This window comes from Symphalangus syndactylus, chromosome 1 (genome assembly GCF_028878055.3).
Source record: "Symphalangus syndactylus isolate Jambi chromosome 1, NHGRI_mSymSyn1-v2.1_pri, whole genome shotgun sequence".
Lineage (NCBI taxonomy): Eukaryota > Metazoa > Chordata > Mammalia > Primates > Hylobatidae > Symphalangus > Symphalangus syndactylus.
The window spans coordinates 105,375,662-105,396,867 of NC_072423.2; the positions used below are offsets into that span (position 1 = coordinate 105,375,662).

The 21,206-nt window shown below is 44.9% G+C and overlaps 1 protein-coding gene across 7 annotated transcripts in view; it reads left to right on the plus strand.

The window, feature by feature from the left end:
- Positions 1–21,206, plus strand: part of ERC2 (ELKS/RAB6-interacting/CAST family member 2) — a 980,330-nt gene that overhangs the window by 944,171 nt on the left and 14,953 nt on the right. The gene's annotated exons all lie outside the window — the stretch shown is intronic.

Below are 21,206 nucleotides of genomic sequence, written 5' to 3' on the forward strand. Positions count from 1 at the left end.
GAAAGAGGAAATAATTTGAAAGACACTGAAAGCTCTTCATTTTTTCATGAAAGATCTGTCCCATCTTTTCATATTCCTTTTTTCTGTTCTTAGATATTTCACTGCCAGAGTAAGTTTTGGGGGAAGTCAAGTTTGGTGCCATGAGTTACGGAGTCAACGTGTTGCTTTTTCAAAGCATGAGAAAGAGAGAGAGAGATGAGTTTTAGTCCTGACAGTATTAATATCCATAGTTCAGAGTCAGAAATCTATAATACAGATGCCACTACTCTCCAGTCCCAAGGCTGGCTTAACCAATAGCTTCTGTGCTCTTTTCACAGAGCCACAGTGAGTATGGTTCTCCAGGCAGCCAGGGCAAGCCTGTCTTAATAACATTCTAGATGAGATGTATTTACCATCTTGGGCAATGTTCCCATTTTTGATACAGTCTTCAATGACCTCAGCATTGGGGGATTAACGTGGCACAAGGGAGTGGTGACCTCCACCATAGCTGTACTGAAAAGAAAAAGAACTGACCTCTTCTGTAGGATATAGGGAAAAGAACTTATTTGTGTAGATTTGGTTGGTTCCTGGCTTCATCCTCTATAAATCCTGTGATCTTAGATAGATTCTTAGATTTTCTGTCTCAATTTTCTCAACAGTAAAATGGGTTTAAAACATCAACTCTGCAGAATTACTGTGAAGATTAAAGATGCTCTATGTCATTGCTTTTCACAGTGCTTGGAAAATGCTCAGTAAGGGGTAGTTTGGCAAAAATTGTGAAAATTCTTAAGACTCTTTCAAGTCTAGCAACTTGCCTTAGTATGATTTTGGATGAATTGGTTCAAAAAACATTGACTTGGCATATTAACACATTGACTTGTCTATATTCAACATTTGCAAAACTAACCAGGGCAAAACATTCCTGCTTGGATTACTATCTGGAGTCTCATGACAGTCCTTGTCTGGCTTTCTAGACAATCCATTTTGTGTAGACACTTAGCCTCACAATTTTTGGATTCTGTGTATAGTATGTGCTTAGGAATGGCCAATTTTTATGTTGGAGAAGACAACATAAAGATTGTGAAAGCTGCTCTTGATGAATTGTTAAACCCTCCCATGAACTTTCCCTACCAGAGATAGTCAGATGCACAAGCCAGATAAGAGCCAAGAATGGAATGACCATTCCTAGCATGTATTTGCAATGGAAAGCCAATGGCTTTTATTTACAATGGAAAGTCAACCATACAACCAGGGCTCTTGTCATGTAGGCTACGGGGTCCAAACCCCAGCGAGCACCAATGGCGTGATTTGACAATCTAAGGCCTTTCATCAAAGCTGTGGCTTTTCTGGGACCTAAAGGGGAGCCAGACGGTTTTTGTGGCTGTTTCAGCGTCTTCGTAAAAGTAAGTTGTTTGTCATCTTAATTTTTAAAAGCATGGAATTTGAAGTTCTGGCCAAAATAATTAGCAACCTTGTACATTGCATGTAGCTTGCATAACAGATGGTGGTCTGGGAGGTTGATGTTTTTCAAGACTTGATGACTTCACGGCTTGATGTCCTGAATGAAATTGTTTTTTCTCAGATAGCATTTCAGGAATGGGGCTTTTGTTAAGGAGGAAGACCTGAGCTGAACCCAAAGTTTGGATCTGACTTTTCTTGAGTTTCTGAAATTCCCTTCCAAAGAAAACTTTGATGTTTATATGTATATTTGTTGGCTCCTGCACATCTGCACCTCTCACTTTCTTCATAGGGAGTGGGAGCCAGACTATAATAAGAGAAGCTGTTATCTGAGGGTCTTGCAGTGCCTGGGAAGTAAGGAACAGGCAACCCTTCCAGGACTGCCCTAGGTGCCTCCCAGAAATGGCATAAGCTTTGCATAAGCATTTGGTCCGTGGGGTGCCGGTCCGAACTGACCTTGCTCTTGAAAGGAACAAAGACATTTCTTTCCCAGAGAAGAGAATTTTGACTTTAAAAGCAGCTATTCATGGTACAGTCATTGTGTGAATGTGGCTTTGAGTGTCACTCCCAGGAGACTGGGATAAAGAATGTTAAAGCTGGGAGGGACCTCCAAAATACTCTGGTTCACCTTCCTCGTTTTACAGATGGGGAGACTAAGATCCTGGACAAGAAGGCACCATGCTGAGCTCAGACAGCAACTCAGTGGCTGAGTTTCATTAAATCTTGGATTTTCTTCTCCCAAATGAGCATAGACCATTTCTTACCTCTATTCCCTAGCCATCTCAGCATCCATACTTTGCAGAGCCAGCCTTAAATAATACTGGCTTAGTCCCCTAGTTCTCAGTCTGGAACATTCTCACCGCAACAAGTTGTTGCCCAAAGTAGAAGAGTAAGGTGTGAAATGATCTATGTGAATCCTCAGTGGGCACCTATTCTGATGAACTTGCTCCCCAATTCCCCAAGTGCATTCTGTTTTCTCCCTTAAAAATCACAGTCTTTTAAAGATGTCACAGAATGGCACATTGACTTATCCTGATCTTAAAGAGCATCTAGTCTGTATTGTCACCTCTCAGGTAGGATATAGCCTCAGGTAGGGCATAAATGAGGTTTAATCCACAGGCATTAGCCTGGAAATGCAGCGATCCAGGATCCTTATCTCCCAAGAACTCCCTAAATTGCCCTTGGGATCCTGAACAAATCCTTTCCTCTCTAGGCCTCAGTATCTTTGTTTATAAGGCATGGGATCCAGTCGGCATTTCCTAAATATATTCTGATAAACACTGGTTCCATAGAACTGTAAAAAGTTTACAAAAAAAAAAAAAAAAAATCCCCACAGGGGATTTTAAAATATTTTTATTATTTTAATAAACATTACTGAAATAAGTATTCTTTCAAAAAATCTATAATCACAAACATTTGGCCAATTCTGGGCTAAACAACATTAAATATATTGTTTTTATTGCAGGACATAGAGCTTTCAGTGTGAAAATATGTCTCAGGGTAGGGCACGGTGGCTCACGCCTGTAATCCCAGCATTTTGGGAGGCTGAGGCGGGCAGATCACAAGGTCAGGAAATCAAGACCATCCTGGCTAACATGGCAAAACCCCATCTCTACTAAAAATACAAAAAAACAAATTAGCCGGGCATGGTGGCGGGCGCCTGTAGTCCCAACTGCTCAGGAGGCTGAGGCAGGAGAATGGCATGAACCTGGGAGGTGCAGCTTGCAGTGAGCTGAGATTGCACCACTGCACTCCAGTCTGGGTGACAGAGCAAGACTCCGTCAAAGAAAAAAAAGAAAAAGAAAGAGAGAGAGAGAGAGAGAAAGAAGAAAAGAAAAGAAAATATGTCTTAGAAAATCTCCAAGCATGGATAAAATATATGCTATTTTCTCAGATGTATTTGACCACAGTGGATTTGTTCAGTTCAGTGTCCTGCCTCAACCTGATGAACATGGGGCAGACGATCTCTGAAACCATGTGAAGTTCCAGCATTGGGCTTTTATGCACTCTTCGTTAATATACTATAACATTGTGCTTCTTTCATTCTTAGTAGCTCTGTTTTCTAAAATAATGGATGGACCCACTTCCAGGTTTTTCTCTCTTATTATCAGTGTGATTCTGTTTGTATTTTCTCGGCTTATGTTTTTTCAGATGCAGAAAATTATGTAATTAGCTGTGAGGTCTCAGGCCATAATTTGGGAAACATTTCCCACTTAAATTAAAGGCTCTGTACGCCCACCCCATCTGCAATTGTGTGGATCTTTCAAAACTCTCCGTTGGCTTCATTTAATTGTTAAACATTAATTTAGTGGGGGGAATCTTCAAAGAAGGGGTAGAGGGATAGAGGAAGGGTGGCTGGTAGGACAAAATATTAATAGGCGGTTAAAAGCAAAACAGTAATTCTTCCCGTCTAAGCTCACAGTCTTTGGTCGGGTGGAAAAGAAACAATCGGTTATTCCGGGATTATATAGGTTTCATTGACTTAAAATGACCTAAAAGCAGCCAGAGAGGGATTTACCTTGTCTTTATTTTTTGCCTGAGGAGACAGAAAGAAAAACAGGGTTTTGTTTTGTGAATCCAAAAATGCCCTTTTCCATGGTGGTTTCCAAAAGCGTTCGTGAAAGCACGCAATGCTGTTTGACAAAGACTAAAAATTAAAACGGAAAAATCCCGTTTTGCCAGCAGCTTTGCTCACATAGCCATTTAGCACAGCAAACTCCATCCCAGTCCCCAGTGTGGGACAGGACTCGGCACCTTCTCAGCATCCAAGTTGAGGCTGGAGATGTGTGGTGTTGTCATGGTGATTGCTGTCAACAAAGGTTACCCCTGGTGGAACCTCTTTGGCCCTGTGACCCACACACAGAATTGGAATAATAGACTCTGTAAGTGGCTTCTGCTCTGCAAATAGAGACAGGGCTGGAAATCAATTATTAATGAGATGGGTGACATTGACATTCATCCACATTTAGTAAGCACAGCCCAGCAACTGGAGGAAAGCTGGTTTTGCCCAGCAAAATCTCACGGGTTGACGCAAAATTCAGATAAAAAGAAAAGGCCAGGGACAAAAACCCCAAAGAGGAAGAGATGATGGTCTATAGCTACTAACAGATTTTAATTATTTAGATTTCTCAGCTTGACATTCCTTTTGATACCAGTTTTATCCTAAATGACCTCAGAGGATTTGACATGCTGATCATACAGAGTATCTCCTCCCCACCGCCTCCCACACACCTACCAGAGAGACAATTGGAGGGTGGTGGGCTCGTCCGCAATTGGGGGAAGGGGATGCAGTGTTCTAATAGAGTAACAGGCACAGCCTTCATTTGTGGTTCAGAAGCCCTTTGGTCCATTTTTGGACTTCTTTGCAGAAAACTAAGATGCTAATGAAACTTTTTTCAAAAGGGAAAGATGTTGAAATGTGTCCTCATGGCCTGTGTCCTCCATGCAGAATAAGCAGGACTTTGGTTTCTAAGGCTTTCTACAGGGATTACCCTGGTTTGTCTTTTTAATTTCCTTCCAAGGCAGCTTATGATTTCTTTATATCTGAAAGAGTGCAAAGCTGCATTTGTTCTAAACTAGAGGTTGACCCAGAGTATGCAGCCTTTGTAAGCAGGGGGAGCTTTTTAATTTAAAAGTATGCCTCTGCTCTAAGGTGTGAGTCGGGGAGCAGAGACACCGATCATTTTTCTAGAATCACTTCACAGATAGGTAAGCTAGGACCCAAAGAAATGAACTAGCTGACTATAACATTTACTCAACTGACCTTTGAATGAAAAACACCAGCCAGCCTCCCTTTGGCCCAGACTTTGTTAAGTCTCAGGCCTGGTATCTCACCCTTTGATATTCTAGATGCTTTTCTGGAGTCTGTCACTTCAGGGGGGGAAACCATTGTCTTCCACCTCTATGCTCCAAACCTATCCTGGCTTCCAAGACTGTTCTTTCAGCAAACTTGTCTTTTGCAGACATTGATTGCTTGTGGCACCCAGCATGGCTGTGAGGGGAGACTTCTTGGGGAAATGTGACTGGCCAGCGCTGCCGGTCTGCAGTGAGTTATGGGTGTCAGTGGAGCCCATGCGGCCTCCCAGCATGCTGACAAAGGATGCCAAGGTGTTCGGCAGAAACTGGAGTCAATTAAAGGCTGTGACTTGGGAAAAGCCCTCCTTGCATCTCTCTTTTTAATCTGGACCCTTTACCTTTTGATATTCTAGACGCTTTTCTTTTGCCCTCTGTCAGCATTGAATTTTTTAATGTGACTGATGTCTCAGGTCAATAATTATATGTGGCAAAAGTTCTTAGGCAACAGGTTTAGATGCCTCTAATTTCAAGGCAAAAGCTTGAAGTTTCACAGTCCCTTCCTGTAGGACAGGGTTGAGGCACGGGGCCGAGGGGGCTGGGAGGCCATCAGCATTCTGAGAGTGATCTAGGGTTTGCCCCACTTCTGGTAGGTTGTCTTGATATCTGAGTAAGATGGTAGGGGCTCCTACCCTTCAGTTATTTCCCACACCCATTTGTTTAGTGTAGCCCCTTAGCAGGGGCCAGGAAGTTCAGCTTATTACTACGAAACTCTTTAAATAAGTTTCAATTTTTATGTTTCACGATTTCTCAATTTATGACTTCAACTCCTTCGACAGAGACTAACGAACTTGGATCCTGTAAGACCTTACTCCAGGCCCTGCATCAAGTCAGCTCAGCCAATCAATACAATATGTGCTTATTGGGCACATACTCTGTATTGGGCACAGTGCTAGGGCCACAGTGGCAGACTGAGTAGGCAGGATCCCTGTCTTTATGGAGCTCACAGCCCAGCTGGGAGGACCGCACAGCTATGTCTGGGAAGTCTCAGGGTCGGGGAGGTACGGGGCCTTGGAAGCAAGGGCAACAATCATCTAACTCAGACCAGGGCTCAGGGAGGGCTTCCCAGAGGCAGTATTGTCTAACCTGAGGTCTGAACAGTGAGTTTGAGTTTGTCCATTGAAGGAGGACAGGAGAAAACTAAATCAGAGAGTGGAGGCAGCTGGGCAGATGGAAGAAGCTCAAGGAGGTGACTTGGTCTTGTGGGTATTTCCTTAGAACAATGAGGAGCTACCAAAGGGACTTATGCCAATTTTTATGTTTTAGAAAGTTTACTCTGGGCACATCAGAGACAATGGGATTAGAATTTGAGACTTAAAACTATTGTTTTTTTGTTGCTGTTTTGTTTTTTTAAATGGAATTTTGCTCTTGTTGCCCAGGCTGGAGTGCAATGGTGTGATCTCGGCTCGCTGCAACCTCCGCCTCCCAGGTTCAAGCAATTCTCCCTCCGTGTCTCAGCCTCCTGAGTAGCTGGGATTACAGGCACCCACCACCATGCCCGGCTAATTTTTGTATTTTTAGTAGAGACGGAATTTTGCCATGTTGGCCAGGCTGGTCTTAAACTCCTGACTTCAGGAGATCCGCCCACCTTGGCCTCCCAAAGTGCTGGGATAATAGGCGACCACGCCCAGCATGTATTGTTTTCATATGAGGAATGGAAGAAGGTCCACATGGGATGGGGGAGATGGTTCTAGCCCCTTTCACAGGTCATGCTTTAGGAAGAGGGTACAGACAGCCCCATTCATGGGTGTGAGCCTTACCTCTATTTTAGTCCCACCTTTTCCACTGTTATCTGCTGCTGGTGGCTCACACCAGTCATCAGAACCTCGGTTTCTCCAAACATTTGTCTCCTGGGTATGAATCTTTTGCTCTGGCAACACCCCTCAATTGTGGCTTAGAATAGACTTCCACCTTCTCTCCCCCAACCCCACCCACAGCCTTTCTCTTTAAAAATAATATTCCTGGACCTCCTGGCACTCGCACATGCTGTGGGCCTTAGTTGAATTTGGAAGGCAGTCATGCAGTGGAATTCCAGCGAGTTGGCTTAAGGTACCCATTTATTTTTGTACAGTAGTTTCCTGCTTTCCAATATTCCAGAGGATATTTCTCCTGTCACTTAGAAGAGGAGCTGATGAAATTACAAGTCAGGCAGGATGAAGGGGAACATGTTTCAGCCCCACTTGGAAAGCTGGTTGGGAAATGAAGCTCCGAGCCACTGAAATAACATACTGAACTCACACGCAATGAAATACTACATCCTGGATACACCTGGGATGAGTCACGGCCACAGCAGGAACCCTGGTGGAAATGGCCACAGTGACCGATGGTTGATGGTCGAGTGACATGTGTCCCTGGCTGTTTCAGCTGCTAGATTTCAGCCACTGGATTCTTTGTGCAGATGCTGCCTCTTCAGCGTTATGTCTTCCATTGACCATGATGCTTAGCCATTTCCTCTCAAAACCATGGGGACCATCACTGTTCTGTTTGGGTCCTGGTTTTGAAATGCCTGGGGAACCTCCTGTCATCACCTTGTGCTCCTTCAGATTGCAGCTTGACTCCAAGAAAAGGGAAGAATTTGAATAGGACTGAAAATAATACTCACTACTATTTATTGAGCTATTACTTTGCACCAGGTCCTGTACTAGGTTCTTCTCTTTTTTTAACACGAGGTCTGTTGCCCAGGCTGGAGTGCAGTGACGCAATCTCAGCTCACTGCAGCCTCGACTTCCCAGGCTCGATTGATCCTCCCACCTCAGCCTCCCAAGTAGCTGGGACTACAGGCGTGTGCTACTACATGCTGTTAAGTTTTGTAATTTTTTTGTAGAGGCAGGCTTTCGTCATGTTGCCCAGGCTGTTCCGAGACTCCTGGGCTCAAGTGATCCACCCATCTTGGCCTCCTAAAGTGCTGGGATTATAGGCGGGAGCCACCAAGCCTGGCCTTTTTTTTTTTTTTTTTTTTGACAGGGTCTCACTCTGTACTCATCCAGGTTAGAGTACATTGGTATGATTGCAGCAGTCCTCCCGTCTCAGCCTCCCAAGTACCTGGGACCACAGGCGTGTGCCACCACGCCTGGCTAAGGCTAATTTATTTTTATTTTTTTTTGTTAAGATGAGGTCTTGTTATGTTGCTCAGGCTGGTCTTGAACTCCTGGACTCAAGCAATCCTCCTACCTCGGCCTTACAAAGTGCTGGCATTATGGCCATGAGCCACTGCACCCCACTGTGCTAAGTTCTTCAGTACAGGATCTCATCACATCTTCACATCCATCCAGTGTGGAGTTCCTGTTATTCTTCTCCTGAGGAAGAAGCTGGGCTTTCAGAGAGGATGTCGCTTGCCCAAGGCACATGGCCAGTAAGTGGCCGAGCTGGGATACCATCCTGACCTGTCCGATTGTAGGGGCTGCATTCTTATCCAGCTCGCCACGCCATCACTCACTCCCTGGGTGACCTGCCCCTCGCTGGGCTTCACTGTCTCTGCATCATCAAAATAATATGAAATCTTGAATTCAAAGGAAATGTTATAAGGAACCTCAGCATCTGGAAGGGAGAAAATGAAGAGCTGTCCCGGGTGAAGTGTGGGCACGTGAGAGTCAGGAGAGCAAGGAGCGGGTCTGGGACTCCCACGGAAGCATCTCCCCAGGAGCAGCACACATGTGTTGCTGTTTGGTTTGCTGGCATCCTGATCTCTCCACACTAGCCCCAGTGGCCTGAGCTGCCTCTGGGTCTCCTACCCACTGCCCTCACCCCACCACCTTCCTTTCTCACCTCCTCTCTTCTTGGTAATCTTCTACTCTTTGGCTTCTTTGCTCCTTTTGTCTGAGGGAGTGGAATCGGGGTTTGGATGGAACTATGATCACTCCCTTTACAGGGAGGTAGTGTGGATTAAATGCAAAAAGACATGCTGTGTGCTTAGTATCAAGCCTGGTACAGGGCATGCACAAACGGTGGTTCCTAAGGTGATTCATGTGAATATTGTCAGTATCATTCAGGACACAGAGGGAGATGAGGGAACCTTTGAACAGTCATGGGCCCTGGTTAGAATGGTTAGTCATGTTCTTCTCCCTCTGCCCCGTCTCTCACCCAAGCACCCTGAGCCATTCTTGGACTCAGCCTCTGTTGCCAGGAGGCCTCTGCCACAGCCTGGCCGCTCCCATCTGTGACACTCCTGCCAGATCTCACTCTGTCCCCTGACGGACACAGGATTTGCTAACCCTGTGAAAATCCCTTAGGTGAGAAGCATATTTTGGTAAAATGAGGCCTTACCCTGTCGTCCTTCCAATGTTGACCCTGTCTTTGCAGGTTAGCCAGTCCTGACAGCTAGGAAGACATTTTCTGACTCATGCTCCAGGATTCTAGGGGCCAAGGTCCTCACCAGAGAAGAAGGGTTTTAGGCAGTTTTTGTTTGTTTGTTTTTTTCCTGTTCCACTGAAAGCCCTGTGAGAGCCAGGGACCTTGTCTTTCTCAGTTGCTGCTATCATCCCAGCACCCAGCCTTGGGTCAGGCTCTACCAAGAGTTCATTAAAATATTTTGGAATAAATGTAAAAGTGAATTGATTAACTGAGAACACAGCACAAGTAAAGAAGGAGGCTGATAGTACCTTTATGTCCATGAGATGGGAGTGCAGCATACTAGGGCCCAGTGGCCAGGCTGGGTTTGGTCCTGGCTGTACCACTTAATACCTTTGTGGCCCTGAACAGTGGTCCTGACCTGTTCAGTCCTCTGTGTTCTCATCTCTAAATGAGAATAAAAAGAGTATGTATTGAAAAGGGACTTGGGGAGAATTGAGGGCGTTAATATATGTAAACAGCCTTAGAAACTATACTTGACACCCGGTTCATGCTCAAAAAGTATCATCATCATTATTACATACCTGAGATACCACTGGACATAGAGGTTTGTTTGCTTGTTTGTTTGAGGGCAGGGATGAATCTCACTGAGCTTTGTACCCCATGATAAGCCCCAGCTTAGTCCCTGTTGCTGGTGATGTTTGTAATTATAAAATGAAAGCAATCATATTGTGTCGGTCCTTAGATTCAGAGGAAGAGACCTATATAGCTGGGTTGCTCTGGTCAAGGCAGTGAAACGCTGAGCAGCTCAACCCAGGTCACCCTCTGTGTTCATGTTAAAGCTGGGACAGGGATGCAGGTCTAGCCTGGACTAGAAGTCAGCTCTATGGTCTTCCCATTCACGCAGGGAATTCTCCTAGTCAGAGTTACTTTGAAATGGCCCTTGATATCTTTATGGCCACCAAGGAGATCCGGAAATCCTATGAAAAGGATGATGTAGCTCAAGCCAAAGATCTTGTGTAGCCCTACTTGCGTAGTCTTGGTATAAAACAGCCTTGGATCTGGAATATCAGCACGGAAGGCTGAAGCTGAGGACAGTTCCTTGAGTTTTATTTGCCAGTCTTTTTACAGCCATGATTAATGAGTGCGAAACTGCCAAGGCTTTCATTCAAGCAAGTGAGATGAGCCCCTTCACTAGGTTTGCTTTGTGCCTTAAAACTCTTCAAATATGTTGAGGTGGGAAGGAGAGAAGAGGAGGATTGTGTCCTGTCATTGCCAGTGGTGGCCAAGGGAAGGGCAAACCATTTGACAAAGGCAGCCAGGCAGGGGAATTCGTTTCTATTGCTGAGCTGAAATCCTGGGCCTGGCTGGGGGTTCCCATCAGCAGGTTGAAATCAGAGGGAGAATGACCTCCTTTCCTGTTGAGATCGTGAGTATCTGTGATTTGTGCATGTGGTTATACGCCAGGTCACCCTACATCATCCTTTAAAAGGGAACCAGGAATCTTTGGGGACTTCTCTGTGCTCTGACATTCTGCTAGCAGGAAGTCAGGAGTCATTAGTATGAAAAATGGCAGCAAGGACACAAATGTACATCAGGGGCAGACAGTGGGCTGAGCAAACACATTAATGTTCAGGGGCAAGGGAGGGGTGGCTTGTCATGGGGAAGGATCAGCTTCCTTTTCCTAGAAGTTACTCCCAATTACTGCTTTACAAGAAGGGAAACTGTGCTTGCTTTGGCAAGGGCTCCTGCTTGCGACTTGAGGGTTGCATCAATTCATTCCAAATTGTGTTGGTAACCAATGGGAGTCTTGCCTTCTGGAGAATTACAGCTCCTTAAAGACATCCTAGCCAGCAAGCCAAGCCCAAGGAGTAGCAGGCCAAGGCCCCTAGAGTGCATCATTCACTTAATAATCAAGTCTTTCCTCCTGGTTCCTTCCATGGCTCTCCCTCCCCACAGCCTGTGCCTCTCTATCAAGCAAAAATCTAACCATCAAAGGAATGAAAGGGCAAAAAGACTTGGAAAAAAATCAGAGAAGGGATCGACTCCAAAATGTAACATAATGAGGTTCCCTGAGCAGACTTCAAAAGGTCAGTTGAGCTCTGGAGCGCTGTGCGATGACCTCACGATCAAATTATTCCTTCATAGTCCTGTTAGAATCCAAACCGTGCTCATGTGTGAGATGGAAAGGTGTTCCGGTGGAGGGGGAATGCCGAACGCCACCTCCGACTGCTGCTTGTAATAATTAGGCTTCGTAACACTTAACACTTGGATTTGATTTCCCAGTGACGAGCAAGTGACAGTGGTGGGCCAAGTTCCTGTGCACAGGTGCTCTATTTCCAACCATTTCTTCCTTCTGATTTCCCAGCTCTTGAGGCCCCAGCCTAATGCATGGAGAAAGTGTGGCTTTTGATGCCAATAATCTTGGAGATACTTGTTCCTGAGCTGAAAAGGAGGTTCTTGCAGAGAGATTTTTGTAGGCTCCAACCATAGGAGATGAGCTGAGGGAGCGATGGGGCTGTAATTATTGCAGATATCTTGGGAAGCTGCTGTGCTGCTCTCCAGGCCCTGAGCACCAGGGACTGATCAAGATGGAGAGAACATATGTCAGGTCAGATGTTTCAAGCCATACCAGGAGCCAGCCGACTGCAGCCCACGGCCAAATCCAGCCTGCCTCCTATTTTTGTTTTACTGGATCATAGCCACACCCATTCATGTACTTATTTTCTGTGACTGCTTTCCTGCCACAATTGCAGAATTGAGTAGCTGTGACAGGATCATAAGACCTGCAAAGCCTAGCACATTTACTGTCTGGCCCTTTGCTATCTTACCAATCCCTGGTCCATAGCATGGTTTTCATAAACCTATACATCATTTATTCCCCACAATAAGGTATCCTTGGTTTTGAATTAAATAAGATGGCAGAGGCAGCTCAGCATTGCAGTTGCAGGAAAACTCCACTCATTTGTTGATTCATTCATTCATGAAATGCCTACTGTGAGATATCACTGCTGCCAATGACATCATCTCCAAAGACGAATCCTTTATTCCTCTTGCTTTAGGAAGAGAATAAAGAGGAGCCTTTATTCCATCTAGACCAATGACCTAATTTTGAAAATGGGGAAACTGAGGCCCAGTGAAGAAAAAGTCTTCCAGACCATACAATGAGTTAATGGCAATATTGGGACTAGAACTCAGGTCTCCCAGGCCAGAGTACTTGAATCACAGTAGTCAACCGTATTACTTCTCCTGTGTCCTCCGCATTTGATCAATAGCAGCCAGTGGCCTGGGCACCATTTGGGGGAGCAGTAGTTGACTGTGTGATGCAGCAGTTTCTCCCCCTGAAGAGCATGTCTCTAGTTTGTTCTTAAGTGTGGCTGATTGTGGTGATTATTCACGTAAATTGCACCTGTCATTCCTTTGCACAATGTCAGACCAAGGGTAATGTGAGCTCCTTGAAAGAGGAACCCATTTTTTTCAGGGTGATTATAAATTAAACATAAATGTAGGCTTAGGATCCTGGTGGACATTCTCCCAGGGAATTCTTTATCTTGCATATATTTGCAAAGTAACCTTTGTAAAGGTTAGGCTACTCTTGGAACTGAAATACAACTTTGAAGTTTAAAAATTCCAAGATATTTTGGGAATGTAATAATCCCAGTTCTCTTCCCTCTAAGAGTTTCTGTACACCCTCACTGACTTACTGTTTAAGGAGGCAAAACATGAACTGTGCTCCATAGTCAATCCAGGAGCTCACTGGAAAATTGACTCACATTCATAGCAATATGCAGGGATGTCTTGGGTTCAGAATGTGGGTTAGCTAGAGTTTCCTTCAACTTTCAATAATTAAATGTTTATGATGGTTAAGATTTGGCAGATTTGGAGAGAAAAAAAGAATCCAAAGGTAGACTTGAAGGGTGGAGATGCATTGATAGTAAATGAGACAGAATCCCAGGGCTATGGCCTGGGGACTCCCATCTCCTGGAACTCAACATGCAGAAATAAAACCTTATCAACTTCAAAGGTCAGCTCTGGTTTCTGCTTCATATGGCAGAATCCCATACTTGATTGCAACCTTGGATTTAGCCTCTCTGAGATTCACTCTCTTCATCTTAAAAGATGTGGAGATTAAGATCTAAGTCAGCAGTCCTCAATCAGGAGCAACCCCATCCCCATATCCCTCCCCACCCCCAGGGACATTTGGCAAGGTCTGGAGACATTTTTCAGTATCAAACTAGGGTACTACTGGCATCTGAGTGGGTGGAGGCCAGGGATGTTGCTAAACATCCTGTAATTCATAGAGCAGACCCCCAGGAATTCTTAAATAAAGAATAATCTCAACAAGTCAGAAATGACTTGTCTTACAGAAAAGGACTAGACCTTGTTTATCCTTGTGTCTGTACCAGACAGTACCATACCTGCACACAATGGATTCTCAAGAAATATCTGTTGAACAAAGAAACGTGGATATTTATGAATATATGAATGATTGACTATTATGCCTGCCTTGTGAGAGTGCTAAATTTTTTTTTTGTCAAATAAAGTATCTACGCACAGTTCCTGGCTCAGTGCCCAGCACATAGTAGGTATTCAGTGAATGGCAGCTCATGATGATGCCGATAACATTTACCTGAATTTGCTTCATACTCGTTTTAAATAAGAATTCACTTGTTTTCATCCTTTGCCAAGATAATAGGCAGTCTGTGCAGGCAGAAAGCCCAGTGGGGCTTTTACAAATATTGGTTTACAAAGAATCTTTTTCATCTTGTTATTTTCCAGATAGGTAAGCCAAGGGCCACTTGGTTGTGCCTTCATTTCCGCTCCCTCTGGCAGGCTTTTCCTAGGCAGGGTTTTCTTTCTCTAAAATTATTGTTTCATTGCTTTGTTGTTCTAAAGGAACCTGTTGGTTAATATTAATGCATTTTTATCTTGGACCATTTCCTTCCGGTTCTTTTTTCCAATCTGCCATCATATTTTGCTTCATCCTTTTTAATATCAGTGCTGCTTATGAAGCCCTTTCATGTACATGTTACCCCTCATCCTCCAAGGAAGCCTGTGGGGTGTTACCATCTTTATTGGACAGGTAAGGAAACTGAGGCTCAGGACATTAAATCACAGCTGAAGAGTGGCCTCTGACTCTACCCTGACTCTACCCTATTGCCTCCTCCTAGGATTTGAGAACTAGAAGAGATTGAGAGACAGAGGTCAGGAAAGGGGAGTTGACTGCCCAAACCCACGCAGGAAGTAGTGCCCAAGTCTCTGACGCTTCCATCCTATAGTTTTTAGCTCTTATTTTCTTTCCCACCTATACCTGAGAATCATTTTGCAATTGAGTTTCTCATTGATTCATTCCAGGAGGAGGTATGGCATGCCCCTGTACTCTGTTGTGATGTCATGGGAAGACTTCTGGGTTGGGGTTTTGCTCTGCTACTTATCACTGAAAAGTGTTTGCCTAAGTCACTTAATTGCCCTGAACTTCAGATTCTCTTATCAGAAGTGGAGATGACAGCCCTTGCCCTATGTCACAGAGTTGTCGTGACAGTCAGTTGAGATCAAGGTAATAGCAAAGGGTTTGTGAACTGGAGTCTTAAGAGGATTTTGCTATGTTCTCTTCTCTCATCCTTTTCCCCCAAGTCTAGAGCTGGCAAATATGAACACTTCTTTTACACTGGCATACAACTCCATGATAAAAATGATAGTCATATTGACTAATATTTATTGAGCCCTTAAGACTGTGAGGCACCCCACTAAGCACTAACATGTATGGTCTATGCTATTTCTCTCAACACCTCTATGCGGTAGATATTTTTACTATCTCCGTCTGACAGATGGGGCAGTGGAGGCCCAGAAAAGTGCAGTTTCTTGTTCAAGGTTGCACAGCTAATCATGGACTAAGCCACGATTGGACTCAAATTCAGTTGGATTAAAGACCCCAAGGTCTTCATTCATTCACTGATTCATTTATTAAGAACCTCCTAGTGCCAGGCACTGTGCTAGGCACTGAATAGCCATGCAGATGCTTCCTGACTCTCCTGCCCCCATCCAGGCCAGAACTGGGGTGGCCAGGACATCTCTTCCTCCCAAAGGAGATGTGGAGACACATGTGCTCCTGCTGGCCTGCAGACCCATCAGCTGTGTCGGCTGGAGTCCTGAGAAGAGGATGACATTGCTGCTTCCAGCTGGGAACAGCTGATCGGCACCAAGGGAGGGCCAGGAGGCTTTGGCTGAGCTGCATGTGGAAGTCCAACCCCAGCAGCAGCACAAGCACAGCGATTGTGCACCAAGGACCCGTGAAGACCCTGGCCCAGGGACGAGTCCCCTCGTGCTTCCTGTGATGCTGCCTGCCAGAGCCTACTGTTTGGGACTTTTGTCCCTCCTGGCTCATCTTCAGGGGTTTCCTTGGGACAGGGTTACTTCATGGCCAATTGAAATCTCTGAAAAAACCTGTTGGGGCTTTCATAATGCAAACACAACTGTTGCCTGTGGACAAATATTGACTTTTGGTGCTAACTCTCTCACGGACGGCCACCCTTGGGAGAGCCATGACGCGGGCATTTGAGCACAAGTTGCTCAACCAGGTCAAAGAGAGACAGAAGCAAGAGGAGATGCTTCTTGGATCTCAGATGACCCTCTCCCAAATGGACCCCCATGGTCTCAGCACCAAGGCTGCCTGGAGTTTCAGTTTTGTTGGGAGCAGTGCAGCAAAACTCCACCATGACTCCTGTATTAGTTTCCTAGGGGTTCTGTAGCAAAGTACCACAAATTGGTTGGCTTAAAATGACAGAAATTTATTCTCTCATGGTTCTGGAGGCCAGAAGTCCAAAATCAAGGTGCCGGCAGGGCCAATCCCTCTTCGAAGCCCTCTAGGGGAGACCCTTCCTTTCCTCTTCCGAGCTTCTGGTGGTTGCTGGTACCCTTGACATTCCTTGGTTTATAGATGCATTGCTCCACCCTCTGCTTCCATCACCCCATGGCCTTCTCCCTGTATGGATTCTGTATCTCTGTGTCCAATTTTTCCTCTTCTAAGAACACCAGTCATTGAATTAAGTCCTACCCTAATTCAGTATAACCTTATCTTAATTCAAATATATCTGCAAAGACACTATTTCCAAAAAAGGTCACATTCACAGTTACTAGGGGTTAGGACTTGAAAATATCTTTTTAGGGGACGGAGTTCAACTGATACCACCCAAGGAATTGTTCTTCCCTTAAGGAAAGGTTATGTAGTCCCCAGCTGCCTCCACCCAACTTCCACTTTGCCCTGAAGTCACACATCTGGCCAGGTCACTCCCCTTCCATGGTGTCCCACTGCCTGAAGGCAGCATCTAGTCTCCTTAATGTAGCCATAAAGTCCCACATGGCCTGGCCTTGCTTGCCTCTCTGCCCTGACTCTGCTACTCCCCGCTTCCCATTCCATGTTGTGTCCTTGGTGCTTGAGGTTCACTGGGTCAGCTCTGGCCTGGCTCTATTTCAGGCCTTACCACATGCTGCTGTCTGCTCAGATAGTTCCTCTTTTCCCTCTTCCACTGGGTAGCTCCTACTCACCACCCCTCACATCTCAACCTGGAAGTCATCTTCTATGAGGAAATGTTTGCTGTCCCTCTCTGACACCATACGAGGTGTCTCGGGGCATCCTGGGCCTCCAGGAACTCACACATCACATTGTATTTCAGTTGTCTTCTTACCCATCTGTGCCCCTGACCTGGCTGCAAGTCTCCCAGATCAGGGTTTATGTCCTACTCCCCCTCAAATCCCCAGTCCTGGCCCATGGCTGGCAAAAATGATTGCTTGTTGAATTGAAGAACTGAATGAATGCATGAATGAATGAGAAAATAAGCAAAAATTATAACTGTATCCCAGCCACCTTCCTAATTTTGTGAAAATTAAAGGTAATTCTTCTGCCTTTCTGCTCATAACACCCTACCATTGCATTCAACCCAAGCCAATACTCAGAGAAATGATGCTTCAGAAATTGTTAGTGTGCCAGGGTTTGGTCAGGACTGAGGGTAAACCATGAGGGTAGTTCCTGGAGGAGTCTTGATTTGTCATCAGGAATGTCCAGCCTTGGGACATCAGCACTAACGATGACCAACTGTGGTACCTGTGGCCGTCTTTTGAGTTTTCAGCTCCATTTCCTTTCTATATAAAGGTGGAAGGCACCCAAAAATATGGATAAACTCAGCTAATTTCTTCTGCTTTGGCACATGTAGCTTTTGTGCATGATTGAACACCTCAGCCTACTGAAGAATAAAAACTGTAATTCCTCTGTCTCTCTCTTTTTTCATTGTGTTTAGCCAAAACAAGCTGTGAAAGAATGTAAAATATATCATTTTGTTGGCACCCGTTCACAAGTGAGTCAGTGAGCTTGCTCACATTTACAACTAAAATTGGATTTTAACCTTCCAAAAATTTATGACAACTGCTCCTTCTTGTGGCTTAAATGTTGACATATAATTAATTTAGGATTTCTTCCCAAGGCTTCCTGTCCAGGTTTGTACCTGCTACAGAAATATCCTTGAAAGTTTATCTAACAGCTGGAGCCATGAAAAAAAAAAAAAATAAACACTGGAGTTTTGTAAAACAGGGTGGGCTATGCCAGCAGGAAGAGCCCAAGAGAAAGTACGAGGCTGCCAATGTGGGTTTTGGGGAACAAAACTGCCAACAGTTTTGGGGAAGCTTGGGCTTCCTTCTATCACTGTTCCTTCCTGGCCCCAGTGATGTGTTCTCTCTTTACTGTGCATACATCTTTTCATGAAGATGACCAAGCCCATACATAACCTGGGCATGAACACCCCACTCTGGTTATTTCTGCACTCGGGATCAAGCTGGTCCTATTGCCCAGCTCTCTGCTGCATATGGGCTAGTATAGAGGGATAGATAATAAGGACTACTTCTCATTGCACTCCTGTTATATACCAGCCATTAGTAAGGGACTTTATAGGCAGAGTTCATTTTGTTTTATGTTCTCAACCACCTGGAGAGGTTAGAATTACTGTCTTTACTTTGGAGATGAGAAAACTGAGGCTCAGAGAGGTTAAGTGACTTACCTGAAGTCAGCAAAATGGAAAGGGGAAGGAGTAATAGGTAGTCCACACATATGAAGCTCCTGTTAGGCCCTGTCTCGGGCTCTCACATTTAGTGCTTATGGCAGCAACAAATTATCTAGTCCAAAATGTCAGTAGTGCTGAGGTTGAAAATCAGTGCTGCAGAAGCATTTGGGGCTATTCCTGGCACATAGTCAGCATTTGATAAATGTGTGTTACCATCAATCAAGAGAACTTAGCTCTCTTCTTCATCTACTTCAATATTTATTGCATGCCCACTGTGTGGCAGGAACACAAGAAACAATTCAGTGAGCAAGACACACACAGCCTGTCCTCATGAAGGCAGCCTAGATGCAGTCAGGCATTAATCAGATCCAACACAAATATCTGATGCCAAGTTACCCAGAAGCAGGAGTGCATATGGGGAGGGGGGGAGAAATTGTCAAGACAGTGTTTGGCAAGAGGATTGGACCAGGAATGGAAGTCAGGAAGGCTCCCCTGAAGAATCGGTATTGAAGCTGACATCCAAGGATAAGCAGAAGGCAGCCAGATAAAGGATGATGGGGAAAGTGCCCAAGTGAGAGGGAACATCTATTCAAAAGCTCTGAAGGAAGACCCAGCCATGTGCCTCCTCCAGCAGTAGGAATCTCTGTTCATGGATTGGCACCACTGATCAGGAATTTCATACATCTCTGTAGAGCTTTGCAATATCACTCAAGGGGCTAGCTCCCAAGCAAGTTCTCCGTAGCAAAGCTGAGGCCACTGGTATATCCATTGGTCTTCCAGGGGACTCTGCAGTCCCGCTGCATTGGGCTTTGGCAGTGGCTTCAAGGGTGCCCCCAGAACCCACTGGCATCATGCCTCAGGTGACAACTTTGTCATGCCCCAGCCCCTTGGTCTCTGGCCCAGGTCTGCCCAAAGGCATTTCCTAGCCTTCAGTCCTGGATGCCAACCCAGTCTTAGAGGAGTTAAGCCTGACCCCTGCCTGTCAGGACTTTGGGATTTAATAGAGAAACTTCCAGCCAGTTCACGTATTATGAAAACACATTTTCCTCTCTTTAATCTTCAAAGTGACCAGCGACAAAAGCAGTACAGAAATTCCCTCTCAGGGTACCTCTACATCTAAGTTGGAAACATGTATGATAGCTGGAAGCCCCGTGACAGATGGGAGAATGGGCCCATCTTAGAGGCCCATTGTTACAGCTCTCCCAGTTACACGTGGAGACAATTACAGAGTTCACTTATATCCCTGAGTGGGAGCTGGAGATGGGAGACAAAGGGTTTCAGCCCTGGGCCCTTGTGCTTCATGCAGACCTACAAGGGCAGGCTTTGGCATGGGATTTAAATATAAGTTCAAACCAGAGAGCATGGCTGCTTTTTGGCACTGTGCAAATGTGACTGGCCTCAGATTCCCACTGAAATAACCTCTGCTTGCTTTTCTCAAACTCCTCATTCTTTGGAGGGGAATGTTATTGTCTCCCTTTAAGGTGGTCTGTTGGGCAAGGGGCCTCCTGAGCAAATGCTGTGTATGTGTGCATTTGCAGGGATTGATTGCAATTCTGGAGGCATCCCATTCTGTCTGTTTCTCAAAACCTACACCATGAAAAATACATAACAGATACTCACTTGGGACCTGGCATTATCAAACACATCCTTGGACTTGAGAAACTTGTTATTTGTTGCTTTGATAGCCCTGCCCCTACCCCCACACATAGCACAAGAGCAGTGACACCGTAGACACTCCAAAAGCCTTACTCTGTAGCACCCCAGCCAGTTCTCCTGCTGACCAAGCAATTCTACCAACATAAAGATGTTATATGATGTGGGAACCAGAATGTCAGCTACAATGCCAATGGCCTAGCCCAGGTGTCACAGAAAGGTGCCATTTTGTTTATACTGCAGTAAAAATTGTTGGACAAAACAGCTTTAGATTAAATAGAAACCTTACAGATTAGAAGGCAAGTTCTACCAGTATCAATGGATTTCATGTCAAGTTTTCCCCAGTCCTTTCAAAGTGTTACCTATGAAAGGAGAAGGGCAGGAAGGCAAGATTCTGTGTATGGAGATAGAGGAGGGGGAGTAACTGAGCACCACACATCCTGGCCATCACTGGGGGAGGCTCTAATTTGGAGGAAGTCAAGCCTTGGAAGTATACTTTGCCTGTAAAGGCATACCTTTCCTCAATAATCTTTTTAGCATCCCCACTCTTTCAAAGACAACTTGGACCCCAAAACCCTCATGCAGCCAGAAGACATGTGAATATCCCATCAGTTTCATAGAAGCAATAGATTGGAATCCTCCCGATAGTTCACTCAAGTTCAGAATGATAAATGATCAATCATTGCATTCCTCCTAAATGAAATTAAGATGTCAAGATATATTGCTTGAGGTTTCCGAATGGGATTTATGCAGTTGAATTTCCAAGAGAAAATGTATTGCTTTGGTGTGACAGGGAAAGAGAGACATTCTGGATCTTTGTTAAGGCAAAACATTTGACAGTCAGGAAGAATGCTTTGGACATGTTAATTTTTTTCATATTTAAAAGTGATTAATCATCTCAAATACCATGAAGCCAGAAGACCATAA